The sequence below is a fragment of the Panicum virgatum genome, chromosome 2K, assembly GCF_016808335.1.
Source record: "Panicum virgatum strain AP13 chromosome 2K, P.virgatum_v5, whole genome shotgun sequence".
NCBI classification, from domain to species: Eukaryota; Viridiplantae; Streptophyta; class Magnoliopsida; order Poales; family Poaceae; genus Panicum; species Panicum virgatum.
This window is the reverse complement of record NC_053137.1, coordinates 22,132,382-22,145,746: the sequence shown is the minus strand read 5'-3', so window position 1 is coordinate 22,145,746 and position 13,365 is coordinate 22,132,382. Positions and strand designations below refer to the sequence as shown.

The 13,365-nt window shown below is 41.4% G+C and overlaps 1 pseudogene across 1 annotated transcript; it reads right to left on the bottom strand.

The window, feature by feature from the left end:
* Positions 1-2,638: 2,638 nt before the first annotated feature.
* Positions 2,639-12,895, bottom strand: LOC120671737 (annotated as a pseudogene). Its single transcript, XR_005673831.1, has 16 exons — positions 12,292-12,895; positions 12,060-12,178; positions 10,303-11,133; positions 9,905-10,217; positions 9,491-9,656; positions 8,342-8,444; positions 8,070-8,223; positions 6,873-6,894; positions 6,301-6,489; positions 5,371-5,550; positions 5,096-5,280; positions 4,897-4,992; positions 4,435-4,480; positions 4,217-4,323; positions 3,593-3,694; positions 2,639-3,498 (listed from the first exon to the last, which is right to left on the bottom strand). The product of XR_005673831.1 is annotated as an uncharacterized LOC120671737 (transcript).
* Between the last annotated feature and the right edge of the window lie 470 nt (positions 12,896-13,365).

Below are 13,365 nucleotides of genomic sequence, written 5' to 3'. Positions count from 1 at the left end.
CAGCACGGCACAGTATTCCTATACGAGAGGCTGGCGCTTGAATTGATTGCACGAGATGGCCGAGAATGCATGGAACAAGGGTGCTGGCGGTCTATGTCATGCATGCTCACTTCAAAGTTGAGCATGCGTTCATGCCATGTTGACCCAACGTCAAGTCAAGAATTCTAGAAATGGAGACTGCTTGCTATTGTACGGGCCGGGTGTCCCTCCGTGACATTCTGAGGCAGGCCGCGTGCGCAGGTGTGGTTGGGTGGAAGTTCAGCCGGTCAAGATAATATACTAGTCCCCATGATTGCACAGTACATTAAAAAGGTATCGTATCCTACTGGAAGAGAGTATACTGCCATGTAAAAACGATAGTAAACGATCGGCGAAAGGTTCCACCACTTTCATTTTCATATTTTTTCATTGGAAACGAAAATAATACGATATTATCAGAAATGAAAACAGCGTCAATAGTGCCATGTTTAGATCATGAAAAATTTTGGACGAAATTCACTATAGCAATTTTCAACCGAAGATTAGAAGGACTAAACATAATTTAATTATAAAACTAAGAGTAAATTGCACTCACCGTACAATAACTTGGCAGGTGGGTGTAAATTAGTTCAACAACTTATAAAATGCCCAATTTAGTACAACAACTTGACAACTGTGTGCACATTGATCCAACGACTTAGAAAATGCTTAATTTAGTGCAAAATAACTTGGTAAATTAGTGTATTTAGAGTCCAAACATTACACGACAATATATTTGCTAACGTCATGTCACAATAAACAGTAAACAGTATATTCACTTGAGAACATATTATTTGACTATAATTTTTCATGTCGCAATGGACCTCAATAATTTTGTTCTCAAAATAAATTAATTATGATTTTATTAAAAATAATGTATTATTTAACCACCATTACAACAACAACATATTAAGCACAGTAGATGAACATCAATAATTCTTAAATTTAATAAATGGAAATTATTGATTGTGATCTGGTTATTACATTTCAACTATGTATAATTTTTTATTAGTTTAAATTCAATCAATTTTTAGAATTACACCATTAACATCATTGAAACACTGAAGTCGATAAGAAAGACCCTGAAACTCTAGGTTTCTTCTGCGCTTCTGCTCATGTATTCAACTATGCTCATATTTATTTCTGTTTATTACTTTATTTAGCTCATTTTCCATTCTAATGAATATAGGAGGCTTTAAAAATATATGTACCAAGCTCCTAAAAGGTATCAATAGTTTGAATCAATATATTGATTTTTTTAGCTTAACAGTGCATATAATCAAACATATCAAAAAACAATGAGGGTGAATTTTTCAATATTGAATTTCAAATTAAATAGTTTAGTCAAATTAAATCACTATATAAAAATAATTAATGTAAATATATAACATTAATATCTAAACACTTAGGGTTCTTATCTTGGCCAAATACATTACTACATAGGCGCAACTCAAAAATCAATGGTCAAATCATACTTAATAATTTGTCCCAACATACTATTTATTGAGATCTTGCGTTAGTTATGTAGCTGTGTAATATTTCGACTGTGAATGCACCTATTTGCCAAGTTATTGCATTGAATTGAGCATTTTACAAGTTGTTGGGCCGATCTACACCCGCCTGTCAAGTTATTGCACTAAATTGAGCATTTTACAAGTTGTTGGACCAATTTGCACCCATCTAACAAAATTATTGTATGATGGGTGCAATTTACTCTAAAACTAATTACATGGGTGGATGGAAAATCACGAGACGAATCTATTAAGCCTAATTAACCCGTCATAAGAGATTGTTTACTGTAGCACGACATTATTTAATTATAGTCCAATTAGCCTTAAAAGAGTTGTCTCACAATTTTACCCGGAGATTGTGGAATGAGTTTTGTAAGTTATCCACATTTAATACTCCTAATTAGTGGTAAAACATTCGAAAGTTACTTTAGCGTTGAAAAAAATTGAGAACTAAACGAGGCCCTTCCACAAGCATGCAAAGACCACGACGTCAATTGCATTCCTCATATATCGCATTCAAAGTCATCAGTCATATTTCCAGGCAGCAGGACGCAGAGGCAGACCTAAACCCTTGTGCGTTCAAACGGCGTTGCAGTCAGGGACGGGCCCCACGTGTATTCATAGGTATTCAGTTAAATATCCAAAATTTTGGCAAAAAATTTTATACATATAGTGGTATATAGTATGTATATGTATCATAAAATGCGAAAATACAACTTCAAAATAGGCTTTTCAGCTCTATTGGATAACTTGGGCTCAATTGGCCCACTATCCAACCCTTGTAGGCCGGCCCAACTGGGGATCTCACTATGCATGTTCTGTTTTTGTATCCTTCAATCAAAAAAGTTCTCTTCAGGATTGGGAAAGAAAGTAAAGGGTCCGAGGCTAATGGAGCTCAAACTATGCTCACAGTATTAAAGTCATTTGAGTTCGTTTTCCTCCTACACATGATGAATGAAATATTTGGCTACACAAATGACTTTTGTGTTGCTTTGCAAAAGAGAGCAAGATAATGTAAATGCAATAGATCTTGAGGGTGGAAGTTCAACCGTCGTGAAGGGGCACGTGCCACCCGCCGGTCAAGATATTGTAAATGCAATAGATCCTACTGGAAGAGCATAACACGACGTCAATTGCATTCCACATATACCACATTCAAAGTCATCAGTCAGATTTCCAGGCAGCAGGCCGCAGAGGCAGACCTACACACTGCGTGCGTTCAAACGGCATTGCATGGGGATTAGTATTGGTTCAAGATCAGTACAGCGCCAACATACAGCCACAGCACAAACCAAGCTCTACTTGCAGCCCGGCAGTAGCTGTCATGACCTCAAATTCCCATTTGGACCGGAGCTGCTCAGCTCCGTCATAAGATCTGCCACATGACTGCCAAAATGTATGCTGGAATGGTGTTGGATCATGTGGACCTTGCTGCCGCTGCACTAGTCGAGTTCCATTGGTTTAAGGGAACTGCATTACTTGGCCGTCTGCCCAGTATTCCCTTGCCAGGGTGAGGACGAACTCCGGATGGAAACTCAAGCGATAACCCATAGCCAAAACCAGAAGGGATTATACGAGGCCATGGAATAATGGGCACAAACCGATGAATATTGGTGCCTCGATCATATACCGAAGGAAAGACCTTGTTAGAAGCAGGAGCAGGTAACGAGTCACTACTAGTTGTAGCATCACCACCACGCTTTGCTCTCTTTTGGAATGCATATCTTCCCTGCGGGCAAAGTTCCCACTTCCTCTTTCTCTTGCCATGCTTCAAACGAGGTTTGCTGACTATATCATCTGGACTAAGCTGCCCACACAAAAGGGTCTTCAGTTTTGGTGTGTCCAGTTTCCCCCTCATGAAATCCAACAAATTCAAAGCACATTGTCTAAGGCATGTGCAGATCTTCTGCATCTGCACCTTCCCCACAGACCTTGCGAAATTTTGCGACCTGTCCAAGAAATCTTCAACCTGCATATAGGGAAGCAAAAATATTGTTGCTTGCTTTTACAGGGTAAGAGTCCAACCTTTGCTACTTGTTAGTACTCAATGCATGAATACCTACACTTAAATTGCCTACTCCTTTCTTCCAGGTCTTGGAGATCCATGACGCTTCAAAGTTGCTAGCGCACAGCCCATGCTCCCATAAACTCTCTGCTGATAACAGCTGCATGACAGGGCAAAATTTTGGCCTTACTAGTGAGCACAATTATTTGCAATAATACATTGACAATAAAAAATGAAACCTGGTATGGACGTAAAACAAGGGCAAACTAATAGGAAATACAAATCACTAAATAATTCTTAACATACAGACCTCCACAGAATGACGGTAAGGAAGTTAAACTTGCTAAGGTTCAACGGTACATCATATTGCCATAATGACGGTAAATGCAAAAGCTATCAGATCATAATTCCTGGTTACAATGTCAAGTAGACAAAATAACATGTCACCATGGGTAAATAATGAGAAATTCTGCAGATAAAGTTTGAGCATATCTGGCTCAAATATACTGTGTGTTCTAAAAGAACCTAGGTAGTGTATGTTAGAAGAACACATACAATCTTTATCTAAAAAAAAAAAGAACACATACAACATGACAAGGTACAACAAGTTCTTATAGATTCAATTATGGAAAGTAACCCCAACCTCAAACATAAGTAGAAGGTGAACCTTATAGTTACTCACTTTACTTATCAATGATACAAACAGTTCAGCAACTGATTCTGTATTTCTGCTCCCAAACCCCTTGAACGGTAAAATGTTCCTCTCAACACTTGCACAGTCTAAACCATCTGTAAGAACAAGAATTAAGAATGCTAGTTATCTCCAGTCTCACAGTGAGAAAGTTAGAGAAATGATGCCAGTAAAAGGAAAAACAAAGTGGAAGCATGATAAAAGATAACCTTTTAACAAGGCAGAGAATGCAGGCAATATTGGAGGATGTCGGGTCTGCACTGCACATTGCACAAAGATTGAATTTAAACTTATTCAGAAAAAGAGAAAAAGAAGTTCAAAATACTAGTGCTTCTTATTAGACATGCATCTAATGAGCCAGGGCTCCAAAATACGCACTACCATAAAGGTGAATTGGAACAAAATCCAATTTCTGATACACAAAATGTAGTAGTTCGGAGTGTAGCAAAAGGATCCAGACTGAGGAAGTTTAGTAGAAGGGACTTCTATCATGTTGGCAAAAGGATTTTATCATGTTTTCTAACCTAGAATAAACCCTATCAAGCATTTCTTTTAATACAAAAGATAATTTAAATTCAAACGTACAAATTGATTAGCAGGTCAAAAAATGTAGGGGAACAGGTACTTCAATTTAATAACTAGACAAAAATATACAAATAAACCCACGGTACCTGCAAATGGAAAGCAACTAATGAAATGATTGACATGGAGCTCATTGTTAGTTCTCTTGGGCTATTCAAATCATGTATCTTAGCCCAGAACTTAATCTGAAGAAACAATGGGAAGGACAAGATTGTTGTTAAATGACTTCAAGGTGATCGCATGGCTTTGCTAAGTTACTAAATAGAAAGAAAAAGAAGATTGAATTACCAAGTAACTTAGTATATGAAACCTCTCATCAAGCAAGGAAACATATTTGAAGATCATTGACCTTATCATGCCATCTTTATTTTCAACCGAAATATCACATTCAATCCCTGTGCCACAATCAATAACCTTCAGAATAGGCACCCTAGCACTTACAATAGGTAAAACCCCACAGCAAATTCCATTACCTGGATAGATCGTATAAGAAAAGGATGAGTATATTCATAAAGATCCATGGGCATGCAATCTGAAAATACTCTGTTTAAGGAAATACTTACTCTGATGAGAATATAGAACTTTGGAAAATTTCCTGATCACTGAGATCTTTTCCTTGCGAGTGTATCGATCATCAGTATTAGCACTGAAATTGACAGAGAGGTCCAGGTCACTACGAGAAGTAAATATATCCATCGTGAATGATCCAAATGGTTCCACAACTGGAAACCCATCGTTGTTACCTGTAAGTTATGTTAAATAAAGGTCAAATCAACATGTAAGAGGCATAAGTTAAACTAGCAATCAAAATAACACTTCTGCGAACACACGATGGACTCGGTTTCTTTGTATTAAGATAGAAAAAGGTTCAAACATAACACACCAACACACTCCTCGTTAAAACACCACATCATATGCGACTAATATAAGATTTTCTGAAGTGTTGAACATCAACAAGAGACATGTGCTCATTGCTTGGTGCCATTGGTTCATTGCTCGGAGAGTTTTACGAACCAATAAAGTTGTATGCTTGTGCAGCTGATCAGAAATAGACCAACACATCATGTCTGTGTTTTCTCTTTTTTTTTCTATTTTTTCAAGAACTCTTCATGTTTCCTAATACTCTACTTCTTAATCAGTAGTACATGGTCAAAAAACATTTGGTACATGATGATATTATCCAATTACCCCAAAGATATTTGATACATCAGGTCAGGACATAATTTATTATTATAAGAATTGTATTGGTGTTGTGCCCCAGGATGGCAGGACCAGCTATATTTAGGGTGATTGATTTCACAGAGTAAAAAAAATGAAGAGCTGTTGGAAGAGCACAATCGTAAATAATAAAACCCGCAAAAAAATCGTAAATAATAAAAATAATCACTGGTGAGCATTTTTATTGCTTATTAGTAGGGTTGAATATGGAGGCTAGAAGTTCATAGCGACATTCAAATATACAATAGTCACAACTGCAAGAAATAGAAATATACCAAATATTTGATTGGTAATCTTTCTAAAGACATCAACCAAGGTGTTGCGCTGGTCATAGTCAAGTGGTTTCGGGCGCAGAATGGCATACGCCTCGAGAAGCAAACCATTGAGAGTTGGAAGCAGACTAGAATTGACTGAGATTGCTGCCAGCTCCTCCAGCTCCAGACATTCAGCTTGCCTGCGTAACTCTGCACAGGATATATGATACTTACACGTATTGTGAAATATATGTGCCTAGAAAATAATAATTCCCCACTGCCAAAAAAACAAGTTGAATTTGCATCCACCATCCCCTCTGTAGCTCGTGTTAAAATAGTTCCGGGATGGATCGACATTTACATATAAAAAAAATAAGGAAAAGAGGAAATCCATTCTGGCGGTTTAATTTCTGCCGCAGCAGGGTCCGTTTGCGCATGGAAGCATGAACGGCAAAGCAGACCAGGCAGGCAGGCACTGCATCCCTGTACTGCAATGCGAACATCGGGCACCAAAATCACAGGCACGCAGGGAACAAAACAAAGGGGGACAGAGGAGCGGAGGGGACAGGAGAGCAGAACGTAGTAGGAAGTACCTTGAGAATCCCATATGCTTGCCTCGCTGCACCTGCGAACATCGGAAGAGCGAGACCAATCCGCAGAACATCGGAAGGGTTGGGCCGTTGGGGGCAGGGAGGAAGAGGGAGAGACTAACTGAGAGGAGTCGGAGTCGGAGTCGTCGGACACGGAGGTGCTGGTCGCCGGAGTCGCCATGGTGGAGGAGGATCGCTCACTCTCACTAGGCCATTTCCATCTGTTAGCTTAGCGAGCGGCGAAACTTGCCCTCTCCTTCCCTTCGCTCGCTCCTCCCCGCCGCTCTCTTCAGTCTTCACCGTGGGAAATTGAACCCTGGAGGCTGGAGGCCTGGACCGTGCTCTCTCCTCCTTTACTATCTCTCTCACTGACAGGATGGGCCCGGCCACCGGTGCTCTGCTCTTGCCGGTGCGGCCCGATCTTCATGGGCCACAATGGAAGACGTAGGGACCGCCAAACCATTTTGTTTGGCCTGCAAAGAAATCGTTCATGGGCCAGAATGGAGTGAAACTTTGTTCAGCTCATGGGCATTCTTGGCCTTCACCTGATCGCTTTGTCTCATCATCAGTACTTGCTCTGGATGCTCCCTCAAAAAAAAAAAAACTTACTCTGGATGCACAATACAAAGCATCACTAGCACATCCATGTAGTATCAAGTACCATATAGTATCAATATCAAGTAGGCACATCAAGGATTTGCCGGCTCAGTCTTTAATGATGCCCATAGAGGTAAAATTTACATACATGTATTCATAAAGGTGTGAGTGTGCGTGCATTGTGAATGTCCGAGTTGTACTGTGTAATCTCAAAAAAAAAATAGGTACATCATACATGAAATACCATGTCTAAAGGAATAGAAGGAAATCACAAACGCAACATTCCGAGGCGACCAAGCTGCACTGCACAGTACAAACAAGCAATAACTTGCACCTTTTCTCCACCTCATGTTTCAAGTTTCAACGAACCCCCAACCCCATTAGTCGTTGTGAAACAAAATTAGTGGTGACCCAACCCAAGTCCCAATCGAAGGCCACCTCCCCGATCTGCCACCACAACCAAAACCATAACACTACTTACACCGCGGCAGGGCTGGGCAGGCCAAAACGAAAGGAACCCAACGAATTAGATAGAATGAACAAAATTGAATACAATCATACACCACCCACTAACAACTCCACATTTGAGCCCACAAACATCACATGTATTCCTCTATCTCCTTGACGTCTTCCTTGTATCTACATGATGAAGTATGCTCGGATCACCTCGATTATGGGCGCACGGCACAGCGGGCATTTCCCTCCGCCCCGAACCAATTCATTCGCACATTTTGAGCACGTGCACATGTGCCCGCATCTGATAGTCAACACCCAAACAAGTTCATAGTTAGCACAACAGACTTTTATTCATGTAGTGCTATGATTCTACCACTTCCATCCAATAAATAGCAACACGTGATCAGTGCAAGCCAAACCTGTACAAAAGGGAGTCAATTGGGGTCTCACAGCATATACAGCAGGTCCCTTTTCTCACATTTATCCATTTTGAACCATCGTCAATTATTTCTTTACTCTCCCCTGAAATTTAAGCACATAGCTTAGGCAGATGTATGGAAGTGTCATTGCTACTGAGATGCAAAGCTAAGCATTATGAACATGATTCCTTTCTTTTCAACCATATAAACTAATACCAACTCAAGTATGACCTAATCACTTACGTGTGGGGCCAATTTGATTAGTAGTATATCACTTGCCTTGCCATGTGGCTGCAAACAAGTTTTACATAATATCACAGAAAAGTGCTGTGCAGTGCAGTCGAATGCAGATACAGGTAATGGTGATGCATATCACCCTAAGCTATGTGCCAATTCAAAAGTACGTTTGGTAACACAAAATATGGAACATCCTACCTGTATGTTTCAAGAAAGCAAACCATAGTTGGGCCCCTAAAGATTTTGTACACCAAGCCTCTCCAGCAGATTACTCATACCTCTCACCCAAAAATTCTCCCTCTCCATTACCAATAACTAGTTTTGCGTTTTTGGTAATGGTCGCTGCAGCAGACTACAAAAAAAAAAAAAAAAAAAAAAACTCGACCAGGGGGAGAGACGTCCCCTGATTTCATCTTAAGAAGCTTGTGCCGTGACTCGAACCCGGGCTGGCTCAGCAAACCGCTTCTTTGGCGTGTTCGGCTGACCAGTTGCACCGTGAGAGTGTTGGTAATGGTCGCTGCAGCAGACTACCAAAACTCAATCACCAAGGATAGGGTTGAAGGATGAATCCCCTTCATTTAGGTGAGAGGGAGGTATGTTTTGGTGATTACCAAAAACTTCTTTGGTATTGGGGATTAGATTGGTAATCACCAAAAGAGTACTTTTTTGGTATTGGGAAGATAAATGAGTAATCTGCAGGAGATGCTCTATCGCTACTATGATTGACGCCCACAACAGATCAGTTAGGAGCTACATCAAGAATCAAAATGTTGGCCGGCAAATTTCGAAGGCAAGATTACATGCAAACGTGTATATATGCTCTCTGGATTGTTTCACTGACCTCTTTTAAAGTCAAACAACCAACATACCCTGGAGAAAACGTAGGAAACAGGAGGTTGTGGATTTGCTAACCTTGCTCCCCAATGAAACGATTCAAGGCTGCTGAAACTTCTTGCCTTACAGAACGCTGTAACTCTAGCTGCATATCCATGCAAGCTTCCAACATCCTTTGCATATGGCTCATGCCTTGCTGAAGTCTAGCCATATCAGCCCTTAAATCATTGATGGCCTCCCATTCCTGGACATCAAAGCCAAAATAAATGAGCAATTACCGCACAATAACATATAAGCTACTGTGAAGTGCACATAAAAAGTACCCCAAGAGCAATCTAAAACCAAGAATTGAAAGCAGTCAAGTACAAAATATGCTCGCAAAATATGCTCACAATAAAGAATAGAAGTATTCCGATCTCCAAAAATATGAATTGAGAAAAGTAAAAAAAACTAAATGTATGTGTGGAAAGAATATCATAGGGAATAACTCACAATGTCAGAAGAAGAACGATGAATGTTTTGTCTGATCCAATTATTACGATGCAACTCTGAATGCCAAAGTGGCAGACGAGGAGGGATAGGTGGAGGTGGTATCACTAAAGGAGGCCTGTCAACAGTGTGCTGCAGTTCCTGGTCATCATCATCTCTTTGCTGCTCCTGATTTTGATCTGGTGAGTTAGGGGTAGGAGTTGTTCCTTCCAGATCCCAAGGGAGAGGACCACGACCTTGCCGTTCAACATATGACCGGATAAGCCGGTCTAAGTTTTCACGAAAAGCACTATGAAGAAGATTAGAAACGCTCCGTCTGCGTGATTTAAGACAATTTCAGAATTTAGACCAACACCAAATAAATTGTTTGTACCAACTTTCTTTAAGCAAGAAACCATCACCTGCTTAGAAGTTCCCTCAATTCTGTGCTGTATACATTATCATCATCCCCAGGGATGAATGTATTAGCTCTTCTAATAAGAGCAGCATCATGGTCAATTGGTTGGTCAGAAGTATTATCATGCCAATTGTCTGCAGTATCATTAGATTCGTCATCATCTTGCCACTCTTCATTGACTTCAGGGAGATGATCATCACTCTGCCACTCATAGACTTCTATAGGGTGATCATCTCTGCGCCACTCCCCATGTGATTCCTGAAGGTTATTATTGGCATGCAACTCTTCAAGCACTGCAGGAAGATGATCACTGTCAAGCTGCTCTTCATGCACTTCAGGAAGACCATCATCACTGATTGACTCTTCGTGTTGTTCAGGAAGATTATCAATACCGGTTGATTCTTCATTTGCTTCTGGAAGACGATCTTCGTGATCAACCTCAACTGCTGTCCCCTCACGGGATGAGATATCTGCATTTTCACGCCAACTTCTTTCAGATCCCTCTCCAATCACAGCACGGGAAAATCGTTGCAAATCTGTTCTCTCCTGTTCCAAATCTTCCTGACTTTCTGCTTGACTATGAGATTCACATAAGGCTTCAGCAACACTTGGGGTGCCACTTTCAAATCCTGATGTTACTGCTGCACCTTCAATTTGCTGAAGACTGATATTCTCACTTGTTTGTTCTGGCCTCTCCTGAGTAGTTTCAGAAGTAGTAGGTCTTGATTCCGAACGATCATTTGTAGATAGCTCAACATCATGAGTTGAAGAAGCATCTGCTTGGCTAACTGCTTGACCACGGACAAGATTCTCCAATCTGAAGCGGAACTCTTCTCTAGTTATTAGAATTAATGAGCACTATTATTTTACTTAGACACTTAGCGCACAATGAAAAACATTACAAAAAGTACATTTTAACAGCAGCAATTAGACTCATCCATTTAGTTAGTGAATGCGCCAGCTTGAAATTACCAAATGTGATAGGAGAAAAGGGTGATAAAGTACATAACAAAAGTAATCAATTGTGTGGATAGCTTGCAACTTGCATGTCTACATCTAGCTGATATGTAAGGTCCTAGCAACCTATTCAAAAGAATGTATCATATATTTGGACTACCAAAACCAAAATAACTACACATATACATGTCTTGCACTAAAATGGCACCAAGTGTCAAAGATGGCAATCAAGTAAGTAAATTACAAAATATCTGGATAGCTTTCAAGTTTCAACATTGCGAGTAAAACTATGATGTGTTTTAAACAAAGATAAAACCGGTCTTCATTATATTAACCAAGTCAGGCAAGTGAAACTGTTGTGCGAGAATGGCATGACATTTAAAAATGGACAATATAGACAGTACTAATATACAGCTGAGCTGAGCATTTACAGCTTGGTTAGTAAAAGTTTGTATTACTAAAAGTACACTACTTTTAATTGTTTACCAGCATATATAACAGTATAACCTTATTATGTTATATAATTCTTTATATACTAGTAGTATCTTTCTTCTTTGTGAAGCAGAACATTTGCAAATCAACGAAAAGCTAAATGCAGCAACTGCTGAAGCAATATCAAGCATCATGAACTCCTTATAAGATGTAACCCCTCAACTATAGCATCAGAATGTTGCGACAGTGACACATTGGTCCAGTACACACTTGCATTTATCGCAGAAAAAAAAAGAAAAAAACTAGAATATATCCATTAAGCAGCAGTAGAAGCCTCAACATTCATGTATCAGCACGTGAGCTGACGCATACCTCAAACCAGAGACAGGATGCCGTTGCCGCAGCTGACCAAGCTCCCTTGCGGCCACGGATGGGGGCCTCCTCTCCTCGGGCAGACCGCCGTTGCGCAGAAACCGACCCCGGAGCAGCGCCTACGGTAATGAGGGGACTCTGATCTTATCAGAAATACGAAGCGAAAGGCAAAGCGGTGCGTAATAAGCGAGTAATGGAACAGTGGGTTGAGAAACGAAGAAGAAGCACCGACGTGGATTCGATTGCGGTGCGGGAAGTCGGAGACGGCGCGGTGCTGGGAGAGGCGGTGGAGCTCGGCCTGGCGGTCGGCGGCCATGCGCATGACGAGCTCGAGGCGCGCCTGGCGGCCGCGGATCCGGGGGCCGTCCCTGCGCGCGTGGTCAGGGACGGGGGACGGCGGGGGCCCGGTGTCGTCGTCGCGGTCGCGGACGGCCATGTGGACCCACTCCCTGACGAGGCGCACCCGGTCGCGCTCGATCTCGCGGAGCCAGGAGGACGAGGGCGAGGAGGAGGAGGCGGCGCGCGAGATCTGCGCGGCGGGCGCGCGGCGGAGGAGGTCGGGGGAGCCCTCGCGGCTGGATCCAGCGTCCCAGTCGCTGTCGCTGCGCGGCTCGGAGGGCTCGCGGCGGCGGCGCGAGGTCATGTCGCTGTCGGGGAGGGGGGGAGCCGGGACGGGGACGTCGCCCATCGCCGCCGGTCGCGCGGAGGCATGGGGCGGCGGGGGAAGCTGGTGTCGATTGGATTGTGCTGCAGCCTGAGCCAAGTCAATCCCTCAGCGCAACGCGGCAGAGCCTCAGCATTGGAGGGGTCGAGGAGACGCCGATGACGGAGGGGAGAAGGCGGAGTCGAAGCAAATCCTGGAGGGGTTTCGATTTTTTTCTCTTTTTAATAAAATATAAAATGCAGGATAACAAATTCTGGAGGGAAACTAAAATTCTAAATTATTATAATTGTTATGTTAATTTTTTGCAATGTTATTGAATATACATTGTACCATTACGGGTGTCAAACAATTATTTTGATCTTGGGCCGTGTTTAGATGCCAAAACAATTTGGCAAAAAATATCACATCAACCGTTTGGACACATACATAAAGTATTAAATAAAGTTTATTTACAAATCTTTTTGCACGGATAGATTATAAATCGCGAGATGAATCTAACGAGCCTACTTAACCCATAATAGTGGATGGTACTGTAGCATCACTGTTGTAAATCATAAATTAAGTAGATTCGTTAGGTTCATCTCGCGATTTACAATTTATCTATGCAAAAAGTTTTATAAATAGACTTGATAGAGAGTTTGA